Below are 13,393 nucleotides of genomic sequence, written 5' to 3' on the forward strand. Positions count from 1 at the left end.
CTTGAGGCCAGGTCGGATGATCTTGATGTGGGCGATGCAGCCGAAGGTGCGGAAGTGGCCAACGGCTGGTTTCTCGCCGTGCCAAGCCTCGTGCGGCGTCATGCCGCGAACGGACTTCGTCGGTGCGCAGTTCAGGAGATATACATCGGTGGTGACCGCCTCCCCCCGAAACTCGTTCGGCATGCCCTTCGTCTTCAAGAGGCATCGTGCCGTCCCCACGACAGACTGGTTGCGCCTCTCCACGACACCGTTCTGCTGCGGGGAGTACGGTGCCGTGAGGTGGCGGCGTGTGCCACGATCCGCGCAGTACTCCGCGAACTCGGCGGAGGTGAATTCGCCACCCTGATCCGTTCGGAGTACTCGCAGCTTCACCCGCGTCTCAACCTCAACGCCGGCCTGCCAACGCTTGATCGCCGCCGGGGCCTCGTCCTTGCTGCTCAGAAGTGCCACCCACATGTACCGAGATTTGTCATCAACGAGGAGCAAGAAATACCTTCGTCCTCCGTGCGTTGGCGGCGAGATCGGGCCGCAGAGATCGCCGTGGACGAGGTCCAGGCGCTCGGTAGCGCGGTATAGTGCCTCCGAGGGGAAGGGTGCGCGACGCTGCTTGCCGATGAGGCAGCCGTCACACACTTCCTCAACGTGCTCTATGGCTGGAAGCCCGCGCACCATGCCTCCCTGCGCCAGCTTGCGCAGCGCGTCGAAGTTCAGATGGCCGTAGCGCCCGTGCCACTTCCATGCATCCTCGCCGGCCGTGGCGGCCAAGCACACAGGGCGCGTGATCTCCAGCTTGGTGGTGTAGAGGCGATTTCCGCTCCGCGGCACCTTGATGATGAGCGTGTCATGCGCGTCTCGCACCACCATGAAGCCTCCCTTCACTAGTGCGGAGCACCCGATCTCATCGAGCTGCCCCACTGATACGATGGAGGTGCGCAGGCACGGGATGTAGTAGACACGCAACAGCACGCGGTGGTGGCCACCGTGGCCTGTAAAGACCACAGTGCCTCTGCCCATGATTTCCACCACGGACCCGTCGCCGAAACGCACCGTGCCAGTGACCTGACGATCGAGCTCGGAGAAGACAGTGGCCATGCCTGTCATGTGATTTGATGCGCCAGTGTCCAAGTGCCACCTCGGGTCCGGGCCGCCGTCCATGGTGCCGACGGCCTTGGAGCGCTCTTCGTTGAGGTGGACGACCATGTCGCCCTCCTCCAGTGAGGCTTGCCCCGTTGGCATCACGAGTGCCATGAGTGCAGGATCGACGTCCTCGGCGGCCTCGGCGACGTGGGCTTTGCCGTTGGCCTCGTCACATTCCTTCTTGCGGCACTCGCGGGCCCAGTGCCCCGCTTTGCCGCAGTAGCGGAAGTTTCCGTCGCGTCGTGGCCCGTCCTTGCCGTTGCTGCCACGAGCGCCGTCCTTGCCACGATCGCCATGCCCCTTACCGCGCGGCTTCTTTCCGCTGCTCGAGCCGGCTCCCGGAGCGCCACGCCCCGCGCGAGCTTGCCACTCCTCAGTGAGGAGCAGCTTGGTGCCGCCCTCTTCGTCGGCGTCCTGCTCGTACCGCTCCTCCGCCGCCTTGAAACGGCCGACGATCTCCTCGATCGACGTGGTGTCCAGATCGACCAGGTTGTCGATGGACACGGCGAGCTGGGAGTAGCGCTTGGGGACAATCCGGAGCCACTTCTGCATCACCTTCCTGTCCGAGACAGGATCTCCAAGATCGCCAAGTCTGGCCGTCAAACCTGTTAGGCGCATGGCCAGATCGTCAATGGACTCACCGGATTTGTGTCGCAGCTGATCGTACTCCGATCGCAGGGTTTGGGCCTTGGCATCGCGCACCCGATCCGATCCAACGCGCATCTTCCGGATCGCGTCCCAGGTGGCTTGGGCGGTCTTGTGCTTCCTCAACACCGGCAGCAACTGTCACATCCCGGAATTTTCTAAATTTCGGAATGTAAAATAAAATTTAATTTAATGCTTGATTGATTGAACTTGATTGAAAATTTACAAAGAATAAAAACTTTTTAAAGTTATTTACTAATTAATTTCAAAATAGTGTTTTCAAAAAAAAAACTTTGGTTTCAAAGTATTCAAAATTAAATATATCTTTGTTTCAAGATTTTCAAAATCCTTAATGCATTCTTATTTGAGAAAACAAAACGTTAGAAAACTCTATTTGCAAAATATTGCCAAGTTGCCATTTAGGCCAAGTGCAAATAATTATTAATTTATTTTTCGTAAATGGTTTTTAAATAGGTTCCTTGTTATCCTAAAACACTATTTTGATTTTTACAAATTTTTATAAACTTGTTTGGTATGTGTATGTTGAAACTAATCACATATAGGCATATAGGCATAATGGCATAGTAGTAATAAAATAATATAAAATAAAAATTTATAAAATCTGAATCCTTTTGTTGTACTGTGCTGAGAAAAATAGTTTTACAAACTCGTAGATTTTCGTTTCACTCAAATCGAAGTTACGAAACTCATTTTATAAAAGAAACAAGTAAAAGAAGAAAAAGAAAAAGAGAAGGAAAAAAAAAAGAAGAAATCGGGCCGGCCACCCGGCCGACCGGCCCAGCAGGCAGGCAGGCCCAGCCGGACCGAACCGACGGACTGGCAGGCAGGCCCAGCCGGACCGAACCGACCGAGTCCGTCGGTTACCGTGAGCAGGCAGAATTTTCGTGTTTGACAAACTTATCTCCACTTAAATCAACTTTTCTTGAGCTACACAACTCCGATTTCAGATCCGTTTGTTTCTACGCGTTCCTAACTTCGAGCCCCACCTTTTCCACCGACCTATGGTCTCTATAAACTCTCCACCAGACCGCAGTTTCATTTTCCCTTTCCTTCTCTCGAAATCCTACATCAACGAAATCTTAACTCGTTGATTTGACCACCAAAATTACCTCTAATCGCCTCAGGCTCTACACAAAAGTTGTAGATCTCATCGAGATCTTTCAATCTCGACCAATCTCATCTCTTTTCGTCCACCATACATGGATAATTTCGCATCGCAAGCCGTCAGGTCTGACAAAGGGAATCTTCAATTAGTTCGTGCTCGTTCCACGAAATCCAAATTCCTTTAGTGAGTATGTAGATCTGATCATCCTGTACAACTTTCATGTTGAAAGTTTTTCGATTTGACGTACGGATTTATCGCTCATCTACAGATCTATTTCGAGTCAACCGGAGCCAAATCGAGTTTCAAAACCATCTCGAATCGTCATGACCTCAACACGGAAGTTGTTCCTCTCGTCAAGATCTTTCAATTGCCGCAAGTTTCACCTTGTTTCGTTCACCGAGCAAGGAGAAAATCGTGTTGCAAGATTCGGATCTTATAAGGTATAACCCAGATCTTGTCAAACACATTAATCCGTTGTGAAAAGTAATTTGTGCGTTAGATAGATCTATTAATTCTATACAGCTTTGATGTAGAAAGTTTTTCCATCTGAGCAAATTTTTCTATCAACTTTATAACATCATCATGACATCAAGATACCAACCTGATCAAAGTCAAATCATAATATCAAGATCACAATGACGGTCAGCAGTACGGTCAGCGGTACAGTCAGCAGTACAGTCAGCAGTCAACTGTACAGTCAGCAGTCAACTATACAGTACAGTCAGCGTCTCAGTCAAACTCGGTCAAACTAATTTTAAATGTAAATTTTAAATATCAGATTATGTGTCTAACTTAGAAATTCATTATAAAATCATCCAGAGGTCCAAAATTTACAAACTTTATATCGTTGGAAAGCTTATAACATGTAGAATCCAAATATGCAAGAATACTGTATATGTTATGTATTAGTTATCGAATCATAATTCAAATGATTTAATTAATCCTTTTTACTATAAAAATTATATCAAATAATCTACTAGTCCAAATTTAACAAATTTGTACTTTCTGGAATCCTCAGAAGATGTACTTTAACTTGGTATAGGATTTGTACAACTTTGATACGTGCACAAACTTGCTTTAGTAAAATCTATCCGAATCAGTAATTCGAAGATAATTCAAATTCTATAAATCGTTTTCGAGTAATTCCAATTGGACTACTCTTGTGTTACTGTAGCCTATCCAGGGAGGTCAAACTCATATTTTTACAACACATAATGCTTGCAGTAACTAATTATTAAGATTATATATGTTAAATAGATACTCGGTTAATGATTTTTCTAAATCAAATTAAATGTCCAGAATATTTTATTAACATGACACATATCAGAGAGCACATAATGCAACACTTACACACCACCTCTTGTGTGAAATTAAATGGTTGCATAGCATGCATGCATACATGTCTATGATTGTTCATATCGAATGTGTGTTTATTTGTTGTGAATTGTTTGAATAGATTGTGGAGGAGATCAAGGTGATGCTTGTGATTGCTGTGATTGTGCGGGTTGCTTTGATCAAGGCAAGTGACACTCAATTACCTACTTATTTTGTTAAGCATTAGTGTTTTATAAATTAGTATGCATGGTAGGAATTTTGTTTTCGAAAGTTATGCTATGCTTAGATCCTAGTAGTGTGTAGCCATCCTTGAACCATTGCTAGATATTTTAGTATGCCTAGCAATAACAAAATGCTACTGCTGTTTGGGATATTCTGGATTGTGAGTGTTGGGAATTAAAATTAACAACCTTAATGAAACACCTGGGTGGATTGGTTGATCGGTGGGCGTCTGCTCAGGCTCACGCGCCCTAGGGACTAAAGTGATTCCTCACGCGCCCTAGGGACTAAAGTGATGAATTTCCTGAGAGTGCGCAATTGTAAAGTGGCTACTCAGGGCCACATTGTGGTTGTCATCGCCTGAGGGTACACTTGTGGATGGCCACTCAGGATTAAAGAGATTAATATGTCGTCCATGTTTTAGTTAGCTTCCAGTGCAGCCTTATGGTATTATGGGCTCTGCCGGGATTAAGTAAGTTGTGAGGCCAAACTTGTTGCTAGACATGATGATGTGGCTTGCAACCAAACGGGAACGGGTCTAGCTGGTTATGGTTGAAGCCTCCTTCTGAAAGATCTTGTCTCATTCTTCTCTTGGGAAGGGTGGGTCGTAAGGTGAAAGTGCATAACCTATCGAGAGTAAATCTAAGATCTTAGCCGTGTCCCCGGTTACGGACAATTTGAGCTTTCTAGGCAGGGAATGTACGGAAGAATCTCATCATCTTTTATGAATAAGTTAAAATTTGAGTAGCAAGAAACTGTCGGATAGTACATGGGAGATGTAACCATGATACTGTTTAAGACGTCATTATGAGTTTTGCAAAATGTTTTGATTTGAAATAAAATGTAGGATAAAATTGGCTTTGTGCAAATTTGCCTAAACTCCACTTGCCAAATATCATGTAGATAGCTATGCCCAAAACATCCACCATATAAGTGTCATTTGCCAGTACATCATTGTACTGACCTCCATTCGTGGGGCTGCATATTCAAACGTGCAGGTTCGTCTGAGGAGGAGTACTAGGTAGGATCTCGAGTCTACATTCCAACATGTCTGCCTGTGGCGCATGAAGACAATGGAGGCTCACTGCAGTTATTTTCCGTTGTGTTTGCTTTGAACATTTATATTTGAGCTAGTCTATTTTGGCTATGCAATTTGTAAGACTTTATTTTTATCTCCTGAGGATCTGCGTTGTAATAAATTTGATACTATTGCTATGATTACTACATTTGAAATGTGTGTGCTATCAGTGATCCCGGGAATAGCACTATACACAGGTATCTTGCCTTTATTTAAAAGGTAGGGTGCTACAAAATGGTATCAGAGCATAGTGTTGCCTGTAGGATCGAGACCCTAGGTTTGGATTAGAAAATAGGAAGACCCTAGGAAAAAAAATCTATCTAATCCATCTTTATTTAAAAAAAATGTTTGCTTTGTGAAACCTCTTGTATTCTCATCTACACCATTTTCAAAATTGTTTTCCTCTCAATTTAGATGACCACCTTATCAAAACTATCAACAAAGACTGATGATGGCCATGTCCCTGAAGTATGAAGAGTGATGATTCATATGATATTCTTCGACTCCGCAAGAAGTGTTTCATGGAAGACCAATGAAGAACATGAAGGAATACTTCGATGCAGACTGCACAACACACGAAGATACATCGAAGGACTACAATAGAAACTTGAAACACCCAAAGCAGATATAGATCAGACCACCATTAGCTTTCTTTTTATTGAAACGACGCTAGCATTAGAAAGTATTGATCTTACCAAATTGAGGTATGACCATACTAATTTGTTGGTGTTTGAAACAGATTGCTTGATGCTTGTTAGATGTTGTTTGTAAAATGATATGGCCTTGATCTGATGTGTTTGGGTAGGAAATCTTCTTTAGACCTTTCTATCTATTCTCATCTATACCCAACCCAGAGAATGTTTTCTCGGCAACTTGCCATGAAGACAACAGTAGTGAAAACGGCATTGATATTTCCTATCAAGATGAAGAAGAGTAGAGTAAGAGTTCCGCAAAACCCTAGCTAGGGATCGATAGAAATGTTTTCAAAACAATTCAATAATGGGGATTGAAACATTGATTCAATTCTGCATGGAAGTTTTTTTTATCAAACTTGTGAGGTTGACCAAGTGTTAGAATACGAGATTCAATAAATCAAATACGGAGTAATGATTTGGTTGCAGGATGGATTGATCACCCTTCCTACTACTCTTATTATTCACTTTCGTAATATTGACTTTGCGAATATAGAGTGACACACCTACAAAAGAGATGTCGGCGAATAAGCCTAAACCTTAGGGTGGATAAATATTATACCCTTATAGTAGGCAAGTGCTGCCAAGCGTAGGACTACGTTTAGTTTGAAAATATAGCCTCTAGATGAAGAGTGGCGGAAGGATGTCGAAGACACCAAGAAGAAAAAGATGAAAGATGACATGAAGTTTACACATCTTGGTCTCTTGATTGACCCAAAGAGTGACCATCAGTGTCAGAAGTAGTTTAACAACCAACCATTTGGATTAGAAGCCTTACTATGAAGAAAACCTATTCGACTCACCTTGGAGAGATATGTTGTTCACTATATGTGAATAAACATTCGTCTATTGGATTTGACTCAGAAGCCCTAAGCCATAGATGTTTTCAAAAGATGGTCTGAGGTCAAGTCATATCCTCGGATGTGCCAAGCCATAACCAAGATTAGCTTAGCCTAAACCCAGGACCTAAGACTACCTAACAAAAGTCACTTTTAAGGGTGGTAGAAGCCGTACCCTTAGATTATGGATTAACACCAGATACCGCATGAGATGGTACTTGGAGAAGGTATCACAAGGAGTTCCCCATGAGTATACTTAGGATAATGCCCAAGAGATGAGTACCGTCATAAGATTGGATACAATTGATGGCATGACCGCATATGATTTAGTGTAACGTTTTCAAAGCCCAAGGATAACTTTCGAAATCTCCTCGGAGATGTTTGAAAAGAAAGCAATAGTGAGCAAGAACCTATTAGAAGACGTTAACCCAAACCTTTTTCTTTCTAGCCTTTCTCAAATCTCGAGGACGAGATTTCTTTTAAGGGTGGTAGTCTGTCACATCCCGGAATTTTCTAAATTTCGGAATGTAAAATAAAATTTAATTTAATGCTTGATTGATTGAACTTGATTGAAAATTTACAAAGAATAAAAACTTTTTAAAGTTATTTACTAATTAATTTCAAAATAGTGTTTTCAAAAAAAAAACTTTGGTTTCAAAGTATTCAAAATCAAATATATCTTTGTTTCAAGGTTTTCAAAATCCTTAATGCATTCTTATTTGAGAAAACAAAACGTTAGAAAACTCTATTTGCAAAATATTGCCAAGTTGCCATTTAGGCCAAGTGCAAATAATTATTAATTTATTTTTCGTAAATGGTTTTTAAATAGGTTCCTTGTTATCCTAAAACACTATTTTGATTTTTACAAATTTTTATAAACTTGTTTGGTATGTGTATGTTGAAACTAATCACATATAGGCATATAGGCATAATGGCATAGTAGTAATAAAATAATATAAAATAAAAATTTATAAAATCTGAATCCTTTTATTGTCCTGTGCTGAGCAAAATAGTTTTACAAACTCGTAGATTTTCGTTTCACTCAAATCGAAGTTACGAAACTCATTTTATAAAAGAAACAAGTAAAAGAAGAAAAAGAAAAAGAGAAGGAAAAAAAAAAGAAGAAATCGGGCCGGCCACCCGGCCGACCGGCCCAGCAGGCAGGCAGGCCCAGCCGGACCGAACCGACGGACTGGCAGTCAGGCCCAGCCGGACCGAACCGACCGAGTCCCTCGGTTACCGTGAGCACGCAGAATTTTCGTGTTTGACAAACTTATCTCCACTTAAATCAACTTTTCTTGAGCTACGTAACTCCGATTTCAGATCCGTTTGTTTCTACGCGTTCCTAACTTCGAGCCCCACCTTTTCCACCGACCTATGGTCTATATAAACTCTCCACCAGACCGCAGTTTCGTTTTCTCTTTCCTTCTCTCGAAATCCTATATCAACGAAATCTTAACTCGTTGATTTGACCACCAAAATTACCTCTAATCGCCTCGGGCTCTACACGAAAGTTGTAGATCTCATCGAGATCTTTCAATCCCGACCAATCTCATCTATTTTCGTCCACCATACATGGATAATTTCGCATCGCAAGCCGTCAGGTCTGACAAAGGGAATCTTCAATTAGTTCGTGCTCGTTCCACGAAATCCAAATTCCTTTAGTGAGTATGTAGATCTGATCATCCTGTACAACTTTCATGTTGAAAGTTTTTCGATTTGACGTACGGATTTATCGCTCAGATCTATTTCGAGTCAACCGGAGCCAAATCGAGTTTCAAAACCATCTCGAATCGTCATGACCTCAACACGGAAGTTGTTCCTCTCGTCAAGATCTTTCAATTGCCGCAAGTTTCACCTTCTTTCGTTCACCGAGCAAGGAGAAAATCGTGTTGCAAGATTCGGATCTTATAAGGTATAACCCAGATCTTGTCAAACACATTAATCCGTTGTGAAAAGTAATTTATGCGTTAGATAGATCTATTAATTCTATACAGCTTTGATGTAGAAAGTTTTTCCATCTGAGCAAATTTTTCTATCAACTTTATGACATCATCATGACATCAGCATAGTCAACTCAGTCTGGTCAAAGTCAAACTGCAGTCATCAGTACGGTCAGCGGTACGGTCAGCAGTACGGTCAGCGGTACAGTCAGCAGTACAGTCAGCAGTCAACTGTATAGTACAGTCAGCGTCTCAGTCAAACTCGGTCAAACTAATTTTAAATGTAAATTTTAAATATCAGATTATGTGTCTAACTTAGAAATTCATTATAAAATCATCCAGAGGTCCAAAATTTACAAACTTTATATCGTTGGAAAGCTTATAACATGTAGAATCCAAATATGCAAGAATAATGTATATGTTATGTATTAGTTATCGAATCATAATTCAAATGATTTAATTAATCCTTTTTACTATAAAAATTATATCAAATAATCTACTAGTCCAAATTTAACAAATTTGTACTTTCTGGAATCCTCAGAAGATGTACTTTAACTTGGTATAGGATTTGTATAACTTTGATACGTGCACAAACTTGCTTTAGTAAAATCTATCCGAATCAGTAATTCGAAGATAATTCAAATTCTATAAATCGTTTTCGAGTAATTCCAATTGGACTACTCTTGTGTTACTGTAGCCTATCCAGGGAGGTCAAACTCATATTTTTACAACATATAATGCTTGCAGTAACTAATTATTAAGATTATATATGTTAAATAGATACTCGGTTAATGATTTTTCTAAATCAAATTAAATGTCCAGAATATTTTATTAACATGACACATATCAGAGAGCACATAATGCAACACTTACACACCACCTCTTGTGTGAAATTAAATGGTTGCATAGCATGCATGCATACATGTCTATGATTGTTCATATCGAATGTGTGTTTATTTGTTGTGAATTGTTTGAATAGATTGTGGAGGAGATCAAGGTGGTGCTTGTGATTGCTGTGATTGTGCGGGTTGCTTTGATCAAGGCAAGTGACACTCAATTACCTACTTATTTTGTTAAGCATTAGTGTTTTATAAATTAGTATGCATGGTAGGAATTTTGTTTTCGAAAGTTATGCTATGCTTAGATCCTAGTAGTGTGTAGCCATCCTTGAACCATTGCTAGATATTTTAGTATGCCTAGCAATAACAAAATGCTACTGCTGTTTGGGATATTCTGGATTGTGAGTGTTGGGAATTAAAATTAACAACCTTAATGAAACACCTGGGTGGATTGGTTGATCGGTGGGCGGCTGCTCAGGCTCACGCGCCCTAGGGACTAAAGTGATTCCTCATGCGCCCTAGGGACTAAAGTGATGAATTTCCTGAGAGTGTGCAATTGTAAAGTGGCTACTCAGGGCCACATTGTGGTTGTCATCGCCTGAGGGTACACTTGTGGATGGCCACTCAGGATTAAAGAGATTAATATGTCGTCCATGTTTTAGTTAGCTTCCAGTGCAGCCTTATGGTATTATGGGCTCTGCCGGGATTAAGTAAGTTGTGAGGCCAAACTTGTTGCTAGACATGATGATGTGGCTTGCAACCAAACGGGAACGGGTCTAGCTGGTTATGGTTGAAGCCTCCTTCTGAAAGATCTTGTCTCATTCTTCTCTTGGGAAGGGTGGGTCGTAAGGTGAAAGTGCACAACCTATCGAGAGTAAACCTAAGATCTTAGCCGTGTCCCCGGTTACGGACAATTTGAGCTTTCTAGGCAGGGAATGTACGGAAGAATCTCATCATCTTTTATGAATAAGTTAAAATTTGAGTAGCAAGAAACTGTCGGATAGTACATGGGAGATGTAACCATGATACTGTTTAAGACGTCATTATGAGTTTTGCAAAATGTTTTGATTTGAAATAAAATGTAGGATAAAATTGGCTTTGTGCAAATTTGCCTAAACTCCACTTGCCAAATATCATGTAGATAGCTATGCCCAAAACATCCACCATATAAGTGTCATTTGCCAGTACATCATTGTACTGACCTCCATTCGTGGGGCTGCATATTCAAACGTTCAGGTTCGTCTGAGGAGGAGTACTAGGTAGGATCTCGAGTCTACATTCCAACATGTCTTCCTGTGGCGCATGAAGACAATGGAGGCTCACTGCAGTTATTTTCCGTTGTGTTTGCTTTGAACATTTATATTTGAGCTAGTCTATTTTGGCTATGCAATTTGTAAGACTTTATTTTTATCTCCTGAGGATCTGCGTTGTAATAAATTTGATACTATTGCTATGATTACTACATTTGAAATGTGTGTGCTATCAGTGATCCCGGGAATAGCACTATACACAGGTATCTTGCCTTTATTTAAAAGGTAGGGTGCTACAGCAACTCCGGCGGAACTGACTTGTAGATCAGCTCCACGGCGCCCCGATCGTTGCGGTAGCCGTACTCGTCGTCGAGATCTTCTGCGACCTCGATGGCGCCCCACAGGCCTCGTGCCTGCAGGCTCACCTCCATGAGGAGGCTCCACTGCGCGTAGTTCGAGCTCATCAGTGGCGGCACGTTGGAAGGACCCACCTGAAGGAGATATGCCCAAGAGGCAATAATAAAAGTGGTTATTATATATCTTTATGTTTATGATAAATGTTTATATGTCATGCTATAATTGTATTAACCGAAACATTAGTACATGTGTGATATGTAAACAACAAAGAGTCCCTAGTATGCCTCTTAACTAGCTTGTTGATTAATGGATGATTAGTTTCATAATCATGAACATTGGATGTTATTAATAACAAGGTTATATCATTGTATGAATGATGTAATGGACACACCCAATTAAGCGTAGCATAAGATCACGTCATTAAGTTATTTGCTATAAGCTTTCGATACATAGTTACCTAGTCCTTATGACCATGAGATCATGTAAATCACTTATACCGGAAAGGTACTTTGATTACACCAAACGCCACTGCGTAAATGGGTGGTTATAAAGGTGGGATTACGTATCCGGAAAGTATGAGTTGAGGAATATGGATCAACAGTGGGATTTGTCCATCCCGATGACGGATAGATATACTCTGGGCCCTCTCGGTGGAATGTCGTCTAATGTCTTGCAAGCATATGAATAAGTTCATAAGAGACCACATACCACGGTACGAGTAAAGAGTACTTGTCAGGAGACGAGGTTGAACAAGGTATGAAGTGATACCGATGATCAAACCTCGGACAAGTAAAATATCGCGTGACAAAGGGAATTGGTATCGTATGTGAATGGTTCATTTGATCACTAAAGTCATCGTTGAATATGTGGGAGCCATTATGGATCTCCAGATCCCGCTATTGGTTATTGGTCGGAGTGAGTACTCAACCATGTCCGCATAGTTCGCGAACCGTAGGGTGACACACTTAAAGTTGGATGTTGAAATGGTAGAACTTGAATATGGAATGGAGTTCGAATATTTGTTCGGAATCCCGGATGAGATCCCGGACATCACGAGGAGTTCCGGAATGGTCCGGAGAATAAGATTCATATATAGGAAGTCATTTTATGTGATTTAAAATGATCTGGAAGGTTCTATGGAAGGTTCTAGAAGGTTCTAGAAAAATCCGGAAGAAACCACCAAGGAAGGTGGAGTCCCTCTCCGGGACTCCACCTCCATGGCCGGCCAACCCTAGAGGGGGAGGAGTCCCAAGTGGACTCCCCCTATGGGGGCCGGCCACCCCCCCACATGGAAGGGGGGGAATCCCACCCCAAGTGGGATTCCCACCTTGGGTAGGTTTCCCTATCACATGGAAGGTTTTGGGTTCGGGTCTTATTCGGAGACTTGTAGTCCAACACTTGGGGCTTCCACCTATATAATGAGGGGCCAAGGGGAGGGGGCTGGCCACCCAAGAACCACCAAGGTGGCCGCACCCCTTAGTGGCCGGCGCCCCCCTCTCCCAAACCCTAGCGGCCTCTCTCCTCCACCACATCCCGCACGCTTAGCGAAGCTCCGCCGGATTTCTCCACCACCACCGACACCACGTCGTCGTGCTGTCGGATTCAAGAGGAGCTACTACTTCCGCTGCCCGCTGGAACGGGAGGTGGACGTCGTCTTCATCAACAACCGAACGTGTGACCGAGTACGGAGGTGCTACCCGTTCGTGGCGCCGTGATCAAGATCTTCTACGCGCTTTTGCAAGCGGCAAGTGAACGTCTACCGCAGCAACAAGAGCCTCATCTTGTAGGCTTTGGAATCTCTTCAAGGGTGAGACTCGATAATCCCCTCGTTGCTACCGTCTTCTAGATTGCATCTTGGCTTGGATTGCGTGTTCGCGGTAGGAAATATTTTGTTTTCTATGCAACGTTATCCTACAGTGGTATCAGAGCCGTG

The 13,393-nt window shown here is 42.6% G+C and overlaps 2 long non-coding RNA genes across 2 annotated transcripts; both read left to right on the forward strand.

Annotated features, from left to right (window-relative positions):
* The first annotated feature begins 2,753 nt into the window (after window positions 1-2,753).
* Window positions 2,754-5,695, forward strand: LOC127306142 (uncharacterized). The gene is made up of 4 exons (XR_011747683.1): window positions 2,754-3,091; window positions 3,177-3,348; window positions 4,365-4,427; window positions 5,461-5,695. It is a non-coding gene; the product is annotated as an uncharacterized lncRNA (long non-coding RNA).
* Window positions 5,696-8,390: 2,695 nt separating this feature from the next.
* On the forward strand, window positions 8,391-11,335 carry LOC139832899 (uncharacterized). Its single transcript, XR_011747682.1, has 4 exons — window positions 8,391-8,735; window positions 8,815-8,986; window positions 9,994-10,056; window positions 11,090-11,335. It is a non-coding gene; the product is annotated as an uncharacterized lncRNA (long non-coding RNA).
* Window positions 11,336-13,393: the final 2,058 nt, after the last annotated feature.

The sequence above is a fragment of the Lolium perenne genome, chromosome 6, assembly GCF_019359855.2.
Source record: "Lolium perenne isolate Kyuss_39 chromosome 6, Kyuss_2.0, whole genome shotgun sequence".
Classification (NCBI taxonomy): domain Eukaryota; kingdom Viridiplantae; phylum Streptophyta; class Magnoliopsida; order Poales; family Poaceae; genus Lolium; species Lolium perenne.